The sequence below is a fragment of the Opisthocomus hoazin genome, chromosome 4, assembly GCF_030867145.1.
Source record: "Opisthocomus hoazin isolate bOpiHoa1 chromosome 4, bOpiHoa1.hap1, whole genome shotgun sequence".
Taxonomy (NCBI): Eukaryota; Metazoa; Chordata; class Aves; order Opisthocomiformes; family Opisthocomidae; genus Opisthocomus; species Opisthocomus hoazin.
This window is the reverse complement of record NC_134417.1, coordinates 28,960,537-28,975,414: the sequence shown is the minus strand read 5'-3', so window position 1 is coordinate 28,975,414 and position 14,878 is coordinate 28,960,537. Positions and strand designations below refer to the sequence as shown.

General features: G+C 53.3%; 1 protein-coding gene across 13 annotated transcripts in view; it reads left to right on the top strand.

Moving 5' to 3' along the window:
• Nucleotides 1-14,878, top strand: part of MBNL1 (muscleblind like splicing regulator 1) — a 102,116-nt gene that overhangs the window by 28,393 nt on the left and 58,845 nt on the right. The window lies entirely within an intron of this gene.

Here is a 14,878-nt window from a genome sequence, read left to right as displayed (position 1 = left end):
GCAATATGATGATCTGTTTCCGTCTCGTAGCTACCAGCGGGTTGCCGGTGTTTCTGGACAGCTGATGGTGAATCTTAGAAGAGTGTGTTCCTCCCTGGGTTATTTGGGTGTCTGGGAGCACCCTGCTTGTGTTTCTGTGTCTGGGACTGCCGTGGTTATCCTGCCTGTTTCACAGATGCGCTTGCTGATGGGAAGGGCAATGCTTAGCAGGAGGCAAGGTGCCTCTCAGGAGGCAGGCAGGGCTGCAGCAGGGAGGGTGCAGCCCCATGGTGATTTTTAGGAGGCATGTCCAAGTTAGAGGCTGTAAACGTATGGCTGCTGGTTTACTGTCGCTGTGGTTTCAGTAATAGGTGTTAAACATGTGGATCCCAGCGCCTTCCCTTCCTTTACAATGAATTAAATAATCTTAACATTTAAAATACTCCACAAGCAGTACAGAATTAATTCTGTAGAGTTGATAAAAACCAAAAGTTGGGAAATGGTAAAATGTCTGTTCGGTTTTTCTGCAGTATAGTTTTCTCTTCTTGGGAGCAAATCCCAGGAAGCGGGAGCTGTGGCTGTACCCAGCTGCTGCAGGGCACTGTGCGGCCAGGCCCCGTGGCAGCGGGAGCGGGGCAGGACGTGGGCTCAGCGCTGTTTCATACAAATCCTGCAGCACTCCCGAGTTTAAAAACATCTCTTGTCTCAGATCAGGGCAGAGGGAGATCCTCTGAAACGCTGTTGGGTCTGAAATACCCAGCCGTACCACCCTCAGCCATGTTTAAACTTAGGGATATTGAAGTGGGTTTGCTTCTGTCTTGTTCCAATTTATTGCAGAATTACAGTAATTATAGTGCGTGTGGGGGAATGGAAAACTCATTTTAAAACGTGGAAGCAAAATGTTGCTATGGATTAAAGAAGCGTTGGAGTTAGGAGCAGTGCAGGGGCCACCAGCACCAACGGGGAGTCCCGGCCCGGCACCTCTGCCCGCCATGGCCACCGTCCCGGGTGGCAGCGAGCACGCCTGGCGCTTCCTCTTCGCGGCGAGGCGCAGGCCAGCCGCCGCTGCGAGGACGCTGCACCGCAGCCAGCCCGCCGGTGCGATGGCAGGGCGGCATCCCTGCCGGGGACGTGGCCTGGGAGGCGGAGACCTGCCTCGGGGTGCGAGGGTGGAGAGAGGGGACATCTGAAAAGGTCGAAAGGACCCTAACTGGATGCGAGTCTCCGCCGCTGTGGGAGGCTTTGCTGGAGTCGGTGAATTGGTGTTGGTGGCCGTCAGCAGTGCCCTGGAACCCGGCGCTGGGCGAGGAGGCCAGCGGCGCTGGAGCTGCGGCCAGGCCGTGTGTCCGGGCGAGACAGACCGGGCACCCCGCGGCATGGCGAGCTCTCCGCTTGCCGTCAGCAGGGCTCTCCTGTGGCCTTGCTTAATGAAGGAGGTAATTATCACCTTTACAGAGAGGCTGTGGAGCCTCCTTCTCATTCCAGACCCGCCTGGACACGGTGCTGTGCAGCCTGCTCTGGGTGACCCTGCTTCGGCAGGGGGATTTGACCAGATGACCCACAGAGGGCCCTGCCAACCCCTGCCGTGCTGGGATTCTGTGGGTAGCAAGGGGTAGGTACCGCTACAGCGTTGTGGAAAGCAGCCTGCTGCTGCCCGTGGAAAGGCGGCGCGGCAGCCGAGCGGTGAGCTGGGCAGGCATCTGCTGTTTAAAGATACGCTGCCTACCAGGGGTGTTCCCTGGAGCTCCTGCTCACAGGGTTCCTCGAGGCTGCGGTGCTGGGTGCTGGGGAGGCTCCCGGGGCTGCGGAGGGTCCCTCGCTGCAGCCAGGGGAGCGGGGCCAGGGCACCCGAGAGCTGCACGCCCCAGGGGGATGTCGTTTGGGTTTGGGTTTTGCTTTTCTTTTTTTTGAGTAAGTTAAATAGTTTCTGGGATGTATGAAAATACCTGTCATAAACACGAAATGGAATACCTCCCTGCATTGAATTCCCTGTCCAACCCACATAGCAGAAAGGCGGTTGCTCGGTTTTGGTTTGGTTCCGGATGTTTGTGAATTTTTGTGTGTGCTGAGCTAAACAAACGCTTTGTTACGTGTTCTGCAATATCCCAAACTTCAGGTGTTACGCAAAAATGACTTAGGAACGTGCTATACCCCATTAGTCCAGACCCTGTAAGGTCAGTTAATAGTTTACCAAAGAAAAAATAAAAGATTTTTGATTAGGGCATTCAAAATGATTTTTAATATTTCAGTAATTCTGTGTGGATGTAACATCCTTGCTCTTTAAAACAGCAGTACCCCTAAAAATTGACCTTAATATATTTTATTTCTTTCTAAGTGTATGTAATATTAGTATTAACTAAACAGCTATTCGTGCTTTGCCTCTTGGACCTAAGACGGGTGTTTCATCACAGGATTTCTCTTTACAAGCTGTGACTGCAGCTTCCTCTCCCAGCGCTCCCAAGAACTGGCGCTCGCCTGTCGCAGCGTCTGGCTGCCCCGGGCCGGGGTGTGCGAGGGCTGCGGCCCCGGCTGGGAGCGCTTGGTCCCCCGCGGGAGATGGCCGGTGTGCTCCGCTATATTTAGAGCATAAACAGGCAGAGCAAAGCCCTGCTGCGGTGACCCCGCGAAATGGCAGAACCCGGCAGGCTCTGGCCTCCGTCCCAGGTGTCTTCCGCGGGCGCTGGGCAGGGACGAGCCAGCACGCCGCGGCTGCTCTGCGCCGGGAGGTAAAAATAGGAGTCAGAAGAGGGACTTTCCACTTGGGTAGAATTCTTCTTTTGGTTTTTTTTGCCTTCTTCCAGTGAAATGAAAGCAAAAGCTGCGTAGGTAGGTCTAGAGCGGAGAGAGAGGGGTGAGTGCTGCGGCGCATCTCTCCTCCAGGCTGTGTCGGCCCTGGTGGGACCGCGGCCCTGCAGCCCTGGTCTCCGGACACGCGTCGTTCCTCGGGAGACCTGTCCCGCGGGCGCACCTCGCGGGTTCTGCCCTGGTTCTGAATCGGTGAGGAGCGGCAGTTGTCACATGTTAATTAGAAGCGTGGGGGAGAAGCAGGAAGACACCTCCATGAATGTGACCGCACGAGGAAGAGGTCACGGCCCTGTCAATCAGAGCCAGATTTTATCGTCCTGCTGTTGAATGCCCCGCTTCATCATTAGTCCTGATGAGGTCTGCGAGGCTGTCCTGAGGGTAGTGCATTAATCAAGAGAAACGCGTGTGGGGTAATGGAGCCCTTAGATATGAGGAGGGTAATTTTAAAACAAGGGTGATTGTGTAGTATATTCAAATTGTGCGCTGGAGTGGCTGAATCAACTCCAGCTCTGGCTCTGCGTTGTTGAAATGCCATAGGATTTTTTTCCTAAATTTGGATGCCTAAAAGCCTGTTAAACTCTCTCCAGCAAAAATAAGCTCTTGAGTTCCTAAATCAAGAAACCGGTTTGCAACAGAAATTAGATTTTTAGCATAATTTTAAAACATTTTTCTTCGTGTTGTTTTTTTTTTTTCTTGGAAAAATACACCTAAGTAGGGTTCATTTTTGAAATTGCATTAACTTCATCAGATGTTCCGAGAGGTGAGTCATCTGACGTTTCCTGAAAACGGAGATGAAGACGTCCTAGCAGTGGGGAGATGGATGTCAGATGCGGATCTGGTGGGCGGTCGCAGGAGCACGGAGGGCAGCCGTCAGCCTGCCGGCACACACCGCAGCCCGTGGCCGCCGCCGCCTCTCCCGGCCGCGCGTTTCGGAAAGCATGGAGACAGCGAGGGAGAAAATGGGGAAGGGGCAATGTGGGCTCAGGCTGTCTTCCGCAGCGCTGCCGGCCGGGGGCTTGCTGCGGGCTGCCAGCTCTTGTGGGCCAGAACGCTCCGGTGCAACGGGTTCAGTGGACTCGGTAAACGCACCGGGTCTGGGCGAGTCGCAGCTTGTCCCTGTGGAGCTGCTGCTCATGACGGGCACCGCAACGTGCAAGTAAATGTTTGCTTTCTTAAGTTATGCCCCGGCAGAGGCAGCTACTTTGTGCTCAAGTTGGACGTCCCGGTGAAGTGTAAAAGCTTTTTCCTACCCTGCCTTCAACAACTGATAAGTCTTGAACTCTCACATTTCTCTGCTTTTTTGAAATTCTGAGAAACAGCTGGAGACTAGAAGTTCAGGGCTCTTCGCTGATGACGTCTGAGCTTGCAGCTCTGGTGCCTCGTGTCTCAGATCCACCAGCACACAGTGTGTTAGTCTTTGTCTGCTGTTGGAGAAGTACTGTTTTTTTAAAAATTAAGCTCCTGAACTCTGCCATGTTCTACCGTGAAGCCTTAAAAATATATAAAGGCATGCTTGTTATTATAGATGAACTCAGCGAGCACCTTATTTCTACCACCGCAGAGACGTGGTTGTTTATTGTTCAAATCTCTCTACTTTGTCACTGCTTCAAAAAACAATGATTTTTTGACTTGTCATTCGTGTTATACTTACCTAAGGGGGTAGAATAAGGACCTTATGTATTTATTTCTTGTAATACAAAGAAAAGAAAATCCAGGTAAGCGTATTTCACTAGTAGTGTGAGAATGGCAGGCCGTTGGCTCTGTCTTTCCTTTCATTAAGGCAGCAAAGTAAGTCCAGAAACAGAGTTAGAGGACACTTCGGCAGGTGACTCTCAGTAGTTTTAACTTTGGGGCGTGCTGCATCACTGGAGTGCAAGGCAGGGACGGCCTTCAGGGCACAGAGGGGAGGCTTGGCCCAGGGGCTGGGAGGCAGAAGGACACGTGTCTGATTCCGAGGAAGCTTGTAAAGCAGTAACCCTTGGAAAAAAAATGAAAACATAAACAGTGTTCAGATTCCTAAGATCTGATTTGCCATTTTTCTCCTCTTCAGCCTGTGTGTCTGCCAGTGGGCTGAGCTCCAGAAGAGGAAGCACAGGGCAAGTGGAAAATACATTGGGAAAATGGTGCAATTGTTCGGCAGAGTGGCAAATAGTCCATTAGAAAAACAAACAATCGAAACCATGCGTGTTCCTCGGTGGGAATATGAACGGCGTTTTGAAATCTGCTGTCAGATACTCGGACAAAAGAGTTGCAGCTCACTACAGTGTTCGGAGTTCGCATTACAGTTTCAGCTCTATATCTGCAGGAAGAAATGAAAACCAAATTAAAACATTGCATTGCAGCGTTTGCGCTGTCCCTTTTCTAGAGGCAGTGTGCAGTAGAAACTAGCATGGGTTTTTGTTACGTACAGTCACTCTGCTGGGTGCAGTCAGAAGCAGTAAAACTCTGAACTAATTCACAGGGAAAATTGAGAGGCACGAAATCTGCTGTCAAGCGCGTTCGGTCGTTTGTCCCGGGTCCGCAGAGGGGTGGTCAGAGGCAGGCTGTGAGGCCTCTCGCCTTCCCGGCGTGACCCCAGGTCTCTGCTGAGCTGTCGCAGGTGCCTTGCTGCCAGGGCTCACGCTTAGCTTTGTCAGAAGCCACAGGCTGCATTTAAGACCGTGTGACCGTGCCTGGTGTTTGGCTTTGGAAAAGCCTTGGTGTTTGTTTGCTGAGACCCCGCAGCCGTGTTAGCCCAGCTGGAGGCCGTGCGGGGATCACTGCCCTGGGCGCTGCGTCGGGGTCTGGGCTGCATGTCAGGCGTGGCTCCCGCGCCAGGGCCGAGTCTGACGCCGGAGAACGGCCGGTCTTCGAGGGAAGGCGTCCCGGAGCCGAGGCATGGCTGCCGCCCGCCTGCCCGTTTGGTCAGGCTGTGAAAACCCTGGTAAGAGGAAAAGCGGCGTTGTTCTGGGGATGGTTAGCAATGTACCCCTCTGGAATCCCCTCTCTGTTTCCTGCTGCTTCCTTCTGTGCCGGGTTGGTTTTCCCCATGGGCTGGTGATGGGTGCGTGGGGCCGGGCTCGGTGGAGAGCCGAGCGCCTGCTCTCCCCGTTTCGCAGCAGCGATGCTCACCCTGGGAACCAGCTCCTGGCACCGTCTTGCTGCTGGTCGGGGGCCGCAGTGCCGTGTGCTCAGCACAGGCTTGGGGTAGAGAAGGCTTCGGTGAAGAGCAATTAAAGTGTATTCCTGGGCATCCCATGTCCTTCCCCTGGTCTGTGTTGCTTTCAAAGTGAACCAGAGGGAGAAGGCAGGGTCCGTGCCGGCTGGAGCACCTTCCGGGGGGAGCGCTGCCGGCAGCGTCGGGCCAGTCCCCCCTGAGAGGACGGGGTCCCAGGCAGCACACAGCCTCCATGACGCTAATCGCTGGGTGGTGTCCACCGGTCGCCTCGCTGTGTTCCTCCCACCAGGCTTGTGCTACAGCGCTTGGGGAAGTGAGAGGGAGATCTTTCTAGTCTGGAAAGGATCTGAAGCCACTTCACCGAGTCTCTGTCTCGCTGGCTGTGCTAATTGGCAGCCCTAATTGCGAGGGACTGGACCTGTGCGGAGGCTCTGCCCGCGAGCAGCACGGCGGCAGGTGGGCCCTACTCGCCTGGCTGTGCAAGCCCCGCGGTAGCCGGAGGATCCAGGCTGCTCGTGTCTCTGTCCAGGGCTGCGCTTAAATGAGTTCCTGCGCAAAAACAACGAAAGAGGCTTTTATTCTGATCTAGAGTTCTTTTTCCTTAGTTTGCACAGTGCCACTTGAAGGGCTGTTGAAGTAAGATTGAAGTAAACACTGAATTGTAATATACTGAAACACAGGATTGTGCAAATAAGAAAAGTTTTTTGGGGTTCGTGTTGGAATTTATTGAAATACTAATGACATACCATCTTCGTTATGGAGTGTCTCATTATTGAACTGATATAGGATACCCATTGAGTTAGTTGGAAGCAACTCCAAGATTTTGACCAAATAGAGGAGAGTGTAACCATCTGATACAGTGCATTTTTTCAAGAGGAATAACAAATCCAGCGGCGTCACCTGCGGGGTGTAGCGGTGCTGGGGTGCTTTCTGCCAGCGATGGCAAGCTGTGGGCATTGCCCCGCGGCGTCAGGGTGCCCAGCCCGGAGCTGAGAGCTGCTCCGCTGCGGAGGAACGGCGCTGCCTTGCGTGGGCACTGCCTCGAGAGGTGGTGTCCCTGCTCAGAGTGTGTAGACGCGTTCCTGGATGTAGTAGACATATCGACAATAAACCAGGATCTGTTTCCTCAGATGGCATTTGTTTTTATAGCACAGTCACTGCGTAAACTTCGCGGTTGATAAAAGGGCTGAGCTCAGCAGCCTGCCGTACCCCAGCACAGCGCGACTGCCGGCTCTCAGCCCTGGAGATCCTGGGGAGATCCCTGGCTCTTTGGAGACGGGGTTCCCGGAGGGAGCGCCGGTGCTGCTCCGATGGGGAGGCCGATTGCTCCGAGGCTGCTGCAGAGCGGTGCTGCTTCAGCAGGAAGGTTCGAAGGGGCCGGCTGGGGTAGCGGGTTTGGATCGAGCTTGCATCTCGAGAGCACTTCGAGTCCCGTGAAGTTCCTGGAAAGACTCTTTTCAGTTCCAGATTCCTCTGGACCATTCCTAGCTTGGCGAAATAGTGCAGAGAGTCAGTGCGAAAGGCAGAGAGTACCCTTCGAAGGAAGGCGCAGTTTTTGAGGAAACAAAGCCGTTTACTTGTCAGCATGATTTCACTGAATTTGAATGGGATGGTTTCCAGGCTTAAATATAAGCATAAATGGTTGTGAGATTGAGATTTAATTTTGAAAAAGAGGAGTGGCAAAGTATGGAAACTGTCCTTCATGTACGTGCATGCTGTCCCTCCTGCCGTGCCGGCTGCATGGGAAGGCACGCATCCTTACGTGCCCAAGGCGCTGGGAAGCGGCCGATGTAGGGAGGAGGCTGTGAGGACGAATTTTGGGTCACGGCGTAGAGGGGGGCTCTGAGGCCCCCTCCGCTCGGGGAGATGCCTGTGGGAGCAGCAGGAGCAAACGCTGTGTTGACCCGAGGTGGAAGATGGCCGTTTACGGCTGGGGCTGATCGTGGGCAAGAGTGGGCTCGGGTACGAGGGGGTCTGCAGCGTACCTGGGACCAGGCGGTCCGAGAGCAGCCACGCAAACCCAGGGCAGCTGCAGGTGTAGTTGGTAACTGCTGCTTTGCGGGAGTAGAGGTCGTTTCTTTCTGCTCCTCTGAAGTCTTTCCTGTCTCCTGGTCGTGGACTGAGTTGCTGTCCGAGGGAAAGATCCACCTGCAGAACTTCAGGAGCATCAGAAGCCCTGTGGCGTTTTAGCCCCTAGCGATGTTAATGTTGCTTCAATTTCCAGCTTTTCCAGTGTTGTTTTCCCTTTCCCTGTCCTTCCTGTAGACATACGCCTTTCTAAAAACAGCCACAGTCTTGAAAGCATAAATACAAGTTGATCATAAACGTTACAAAGTTAAGATTGCAAGAAGACACAGGAGTGATTTTTAACAAATTCGACTAGCGTGTGCTTTGTACGTGCTGGGGAGGAATCCAAGCAGTAAGCACGTGTAGGAGTGTGCGAGTGAGCAAGCAGAGTTCCGTGATGCGTTCACAGCCGTGGTTACACTCTGCGAGCGCAGACTGATGGTCCACTGCAGAAGTGTCTTCGTCCTGGCGGGCTTCAGTCTAAAATGCAGCATGGTTTCAGTGCTAGCGTGAACCTGGGTGAGGGAGGGGTTGCGTGGTTATTTGGAGAGGAGTCTTCCTGGCCTTGACTGGCCCACAGAGAGGTTTCTCACTTCATGGGAGCCCGGCAGATTTTTAGCTGTGTGTAGTAGCTGGCACAGCAGTGCCAAGAGCAGCACACATTTTTTCTTCATTCGTTAATGTAGGAACAAAAGTACGCACGCTTCACTGAGGTCTTTTGAAAACAACAGACGGAAGAAGATAGTCTGCTGTGAAAAGTTTTCTTGGACTGTGAGACTCCCTGCAAACTGACACTGGTGAAGTCAATACTTGGACAAAAAAAGGATTGCGCGCTTGGTCCTGCTCTCGGAGCAGAATTCCACCGTCGGTGTGCAGCAGCTCGGAGCGCGCCGGCCGGCTGGAGACAGGGCGAGCTGGAGCTGGGCAGGCTGCGCGGCTCTCCTGCCGCTGCCTGATTCCGCAGTGGGGCCAGGGTTTGGAGCCAGCTGCTGATGGCTGCGTTGTGCCTGCCGTTCGGCTCGCTGGGGCTGGGGCGCGTTCGGCGGGGCCTTTGCATGGTCATCCCCTTGCTGCGCCGGTACCCCCGTAAAACCTTCCTGCAGGGAACCCCACTAAGAGGCAGCATGGGCTGGCGCAGTGACTGCAGCCGGGTGGAAATGCAGGCAAGCTGGGAAAACCCTGGCTGGGCAGGCAGAGTGGTTAGAGATTGCACACCTAAACTAGGCGCTCCTCTAAGGAGAGAGAAGGGCAATTCTTTGTATTTATTGCGTTGTTGTTTATTGCTGCTGTTTATCGAACACTGAGGCTGCACCTGCAGTTCTGTGGCAGAGTCAGATGCTCCTCTTGCACAAGGCCTGCAAGGGATGGATGGATGGATGGATGGATGGATGGATGGGTAGATGGATGGATGGGTAGATGGATGGATGGGTAGATGGATGGATGGGTAAATGGATGGATAGATGGATGGATGGGTAGATGGATGGGTAGATGGATGGATAGATGGATGGATAGATGGATGGATAGCTATATACACTACATGTATATATGTGGCAGCTTCATTTCAAAGTAAAGTACCTTAAAATGCAAAGTTCTTTTTGATGGTGGAGCACAAGGAATTGTTTCTTAGAAAAAGAAATTTGTGATTTAAATATTTCCGGTTGATGCTGGGGGGGCTTGTGGTGGGGTTTGTCGGTCGGGAGTTTCTCACCTGGCCAAGCATTTGTGGCATGGAAGTGAACATGCCTGGAGCTGCAAGCTGGCACGATCCACCTGCAGCGACAGGGTGAGCGCACTGTAACCAGAACGCAGAGGTTTAATCTTTTTGTGTGGCTGGGCTGAGCAGGAGGAAAAAAGGGATTTTTAGAACCGTGGCACTGTGCTGCTTCAGTTGAAACTGGCATTTTTGGAAACGATTATGAACTCTGGAGAGCACGAGTGAAGAGTCTCCAGGCTGTAAAGTCAACCCGGCTTTGCACTGTGTTGAAAGTACAGCTCTGCAGTGGTGCTAGCAAAAGTAACTTCAGTGCAGGCTTCGACAGTACTTTAAAATATTGCTGGAAAAACTATTTAGAAGTATTTAAACATTTTTTCCCCCCAATAACTTACTTGTAACAGCTTATTTGCAAGTTGTGTTTTGTTTTCAGAAGACATTCTTAGTGTTAATTTGATTGATGTGCAAGCAGAGCCGTGAACACCCACGTGTCATTCCTGTGCTCTGACCGGTGAAAGCGTGGAGTACCTGGAGCAGTGTTTGTGCTGAGGGGAGGTAAATTTGCAAGGAAGCTTACTGAACTCTTTAGGAATAAACCGAAAGGGATATAAAAATGTAATAATGGTGGTGAGAATTCCCTCGTCTGCATGCGGTTGTTAAATAAGCCAAATGGCAACAAACTGGCTGAAATATGTGTTAAATGTAAGGCACTGATGCGCTGAGCCAGGGCCGTTTTCGGAGCGAGGAAGGAGGTGTTCCTGGAGGATGGAAGCAAGACGGGAAGGGGGCAGCGGGACAGGAGCGCGATGCAGGCAGCTGGGTCTATCGGCTGGCCTGGAGTGCGAGAGCCGCTTGGCGTCACGGCCACCGGACCCCGGCTGGGCCCCGCTGCGCCCGCCAGCCCGACCCGAGCCGGCCCCCGGGAGTGGTGGTGGCAAACCTGGCAGCCCAGGTAAAAGGGTTCAGAGAATACTTCAGGGGCGGCCCAGGAAGATGCGGGATGCCGAACTGGCTGTGCTGACGCGGTGAGAGGACCCATCTGAAGCACCAGGAGTAACGCTGAAAGGAGACACGTAGAGCACATGTAATCATTTATTCTCTTTCTTAAAATCGGCATTTTCCCCGGTGACTGGAAGGAGAGAAGAATGGGTGCTGTTGCATAAGTTTGAAAATAAGAGCAGCCATATAAATAGCCTGCCTAATTTTTCAGAAGGACCTAGGTGTGTACACAAGGGAGAGGGGCACAGGGATTATGTTTAAACCAAAATTTAAATGCCTGCAGCGATGATGCAGCTGGCTTTTTTGCGGTACAGCTACTTGTGTCCTTAAAATAAATGAGTTGGCAAAGGTAGGAATACCGTTGTGAGAAGGCAGAGATACCAGCTTGTTGGCAGCTGTATTCGGTTTATTATCTCGTGGATTACTGTGTGTAAAGCTTTGCTGGAACATTACTTTCCTGAAGCCTGGAAATGGACTGAAATAAGCTTAAACTGTACACAGGGTGGAAGTCTGGTGTCTGTCCTCTGCCACCTTCAGAGGTCTCGCAGGGATCCCTGCTACCTTGCCGTCATTCAGCTGCCCTCTGCAGTGAGGGTTTGGTGGAGCAGGGCCTGGCAGCCCTCTGCTCGGAGCGGAGCGGGGGGCTCAGCCGGGTGGCGGTGCTGGTGGCAGCTGGGACTGGGGGGACGGCTGCCTGGTCCTGCAGCCGCTGCCACAGAAAGGCACTCATTAAAGGAGCTCCAAATGAGTGAGGGTTTCATCTGCCTGGTTCCTTTGAATAGAGAGGAGTGTTCCAAAGTGCAAGTTGTATGCAGAGTTGCTCATTTTACTTTCAAAAAAAAGTTTGGAATCGTGCAGATAATGAATTCAAATGCTGATTTCAAAACTGCAGAAGAAAACTGACCTGGGAATTATTTGGTTTTAAAACCTCCTTGAAGTGCTGTTTAAAAAAAAAAACAACAATCCACCCAAGGTATAAATTGATACGGCTTGTTCATGTTGAAGCAAACGGTTCTTCCTAAGGAAAGGTGCCAGTACTGATGAAGTGCTGAATAAGCACTGATTAAGGTTCAGAATACCAGAATTTGTCCCTGCTTTCTTGTATCCCATCTCCTGTGTGAACTGTGGATGGCTTGATTTTATACTTGGGGAAAAAAAAGGAGAAATAGGAAGAAACTTTATTATAAGCTCAAATACCTCATGCTAAAATGACCTGGACCAGACATGTGAAGTGGTAAATCATAATTAAATCATCGTGTTACTGACCCCCTTAGGACGTGGTCGGGGGCGTGGGTGGTGGGGTGGTTTGTTTGCCCTCGCCATGGGTTCGTTAGGGCGATGCTGGGCCGCGGGCTGCGTGCGGGAGCTCCGCGCCGTCGTCCTGCGGCGCTGGGCTCTGCGAGTGTGGGGCCGCCTGCCCGGGGCTCGCCGGGACGCGGTTGGCGAGCTCACGGGTGTCGGCGGGGTGGGAGCCACGGACGTTCAGGTGAACAGAAATGGTGCGAGTGGTTTCTGTACGAGGGTGTACGGCCGTGTGCAGAAGGAAGGGCACCGCTGTAGTGGCTGCGGGCAGGATTTTGAATGCAGCTGCTGCACTTACTCCTTCCTTTTTGAAGTATTTCTTGAAATCAGAAGGTTGTTTTAATCTTGGTTTGTTTTTAAAATCAGTGTATAGGAAATTCAACCAATTTTTGTAGGTCTATTTTGATTTGCCGTAGTACATTAAAGACATATTTTTGCAGGAAGTCCCATGGGGAGGGGGTTGGTTGGTTTGCTTTAATTCAAGTCTGGAAGAACAAAGACCTTTGGGGGCTAAAATTTTGGTGTAAATGGCCCTAACGCAGCCAGCTGAGGAGCTGGGACATCGTAAATGCTGTTTTGCTTCATCTTCGCAGGAGGTTTGCGGCCGATGATGGCAGCCGGTGACGGCAGCCAGCTGGCGGGTGCATGGCAGGCACAAGGATGGGGCTCAGCGCTGGGCCCTCGCCCACCGGGGCCTCGTGTTGTCCCCTCGCATCCTGGGAACCCTGCTCCCTCGGCTGGGCTCGGGGCACCCGGGGCCGCCAGCTGGGTTTGGGCCTCTGAGCTGCGGGCAGGAGCCGCGGGAGGCTCGGCCGCCCTCCTGATACCTCGGGCCGCAGGCTGGCCCCCATCCCGGGGAAGGGTCTGCATGGGGCTCCGAGCAGCCCGGCCCGGTGGCGGGGGTGGCACTGGGCAGTCTGTACAGTCCCGTCAGCCCAGCCTGTTGCCTGGCTCCGGGAAGGCGCCCGCGGCTGAGCCGAGCCCGTCGGTGGGACGGGGCACGCAGCCCGCGCGGGATGGGGAGCGTCGGAGGGACCTGGGGAAAGGTGGTGGAAGGGAAGAGGAGGTGATGAGGACGGGCGTGCTTCACCTCACAGAAAGATAGCATGAGGAGGTGGGGAAACCTCCAGCTTGGAAAGGAGACGAAGCAGAAGAAAGAAAGAAAGAAATTTAAAGGGGAGACAGAAGACAGAGGGCATGAGGTTAGGGGAGGTCGGGTGTTGTTGCACCGCCTGGATGATCCCGAAGGAGAACGAACTCTTTGAAAGGTGTGAGCCAGGGGAAGAGGAGCAGGAGGAAAGTAAAACACACGAGGCGTGGAGAACGGAGCTGCTGAGGGCAGTGCGTCGGTGGATGCGGTGCGCAGAGCGGCTCTGAAATTCCATGAGAAGATGCGTCTATTCTCTGTTGCTGCCAGCGCTTTGCGAGACAGGTTTTTGTACCTAGTTCCAAGCGTGGTTACTGGTGTGATATGAAGTATATCTGAGGAGAAAATTACTACTTGCTGATGGATTTTCTTGAATATGCAGGGAAGTGTGCCGGATTTTGCCTGCTTGGAAACGTTTAACATTTGGCTTAATTAGGGCACTGAAAAGGAGGGAAAGCAAAGGCTGGAGCTTACTGTTTCAGGCCATTAGCTGAAGATATTTTTAATGTCTGTAACAAATGTGACACATTTTTACACAGTGTTTATCACACATTTATTGTTTAGGTGTTTCTGGTGATTTTAGATGTGTAAATACCTGAGTGGTTAGACACAGAAAAAGTGGCTGCAGTGGAAGCTTAAAGTTACTTGGTATAAAGCTTTCAACGCGGTGTTTTACTCTGTGCTACGCGTGTGTGTGTGTACACACGGCGTACTATAGGTGTATGCATGTGCTCGGTATGTGCTATATAGTGTGTCGGTGTCTGTATGTGCAGGAACATCCCAGACCAGCGGCAGCACACAGCACGGCTTGCCGGATTGGGGGGACGGGAGGTGTCAGCTCGCAGGGCTGCGTTGCTCGGGGGGTTTGCCGGGGTGCTCGGTGCCGGTGCCGGGCTGAGCTGCGTGGTGCCTCTGGCACTGCTGGCACGGCACGGCTTGCGCCCAGCTCGCGAGCAAGCCAGCGGGCTTTGGAGCCAGCCAAACGCTGCTTCACGTTGCGTGAAAGGACCATGAGCTGGAAGTAGCTCTGTTAGCACAATTGCTCGGAGGTTCCAGCGGCGGGTTGGGACCCTGACGGCAGCCTTTGGCACCCAGGCTCGGCGGGTCGCTGGGCGCGGACAGGCTGTGGTGCTGGGCAGCAGGCGCAGGCGGGCACGCACGCGTCGGCGGTGGTTAGCTGTGATACCCGCGTTGTGGGCTGGCAGAGCGTAGATCGCAAGACGTGTTCCAGCTGCGACATGATGGACTAACCATAGCGCGTTGTTTTCGCTGGCTTTCTCTCTGTCTGCGTCGTGTAGAGGTTCTGAAGTCAGGGCGTTGTTAAAATCTCTTTTGTACTCGCCTGCTTTCTGGCGTTGGCTGGCTGGCGAGCATGAAGCCGCGAGAGAGCTCCCCGCGAACACGTGGGTGAAGGGCAGGGGACGCGCTGGCGCTGCGCTGAGCCCAGCAGGGCCCTGGGGTGAGGACGGAGCTCTGCGCCCTGCCGAGCCGCGCGGGAGGCACCGAGGGACCTGCGTAGGGTCAGACACTGCTCGCTCCGGGGTTGTTTCGCTGGCGAAGCTTAAAGACTTAGTGAAGCAGAGGAAATACAACAGATTAACTATTTAGTCATTTGTTTAAAACACCTGCCTTTAGGTTGGCAAATTTTGTAAATACAACAGTTACAGTGAACTATTTGAAACATAACAAATCATTTTCAGAAAACATTCCT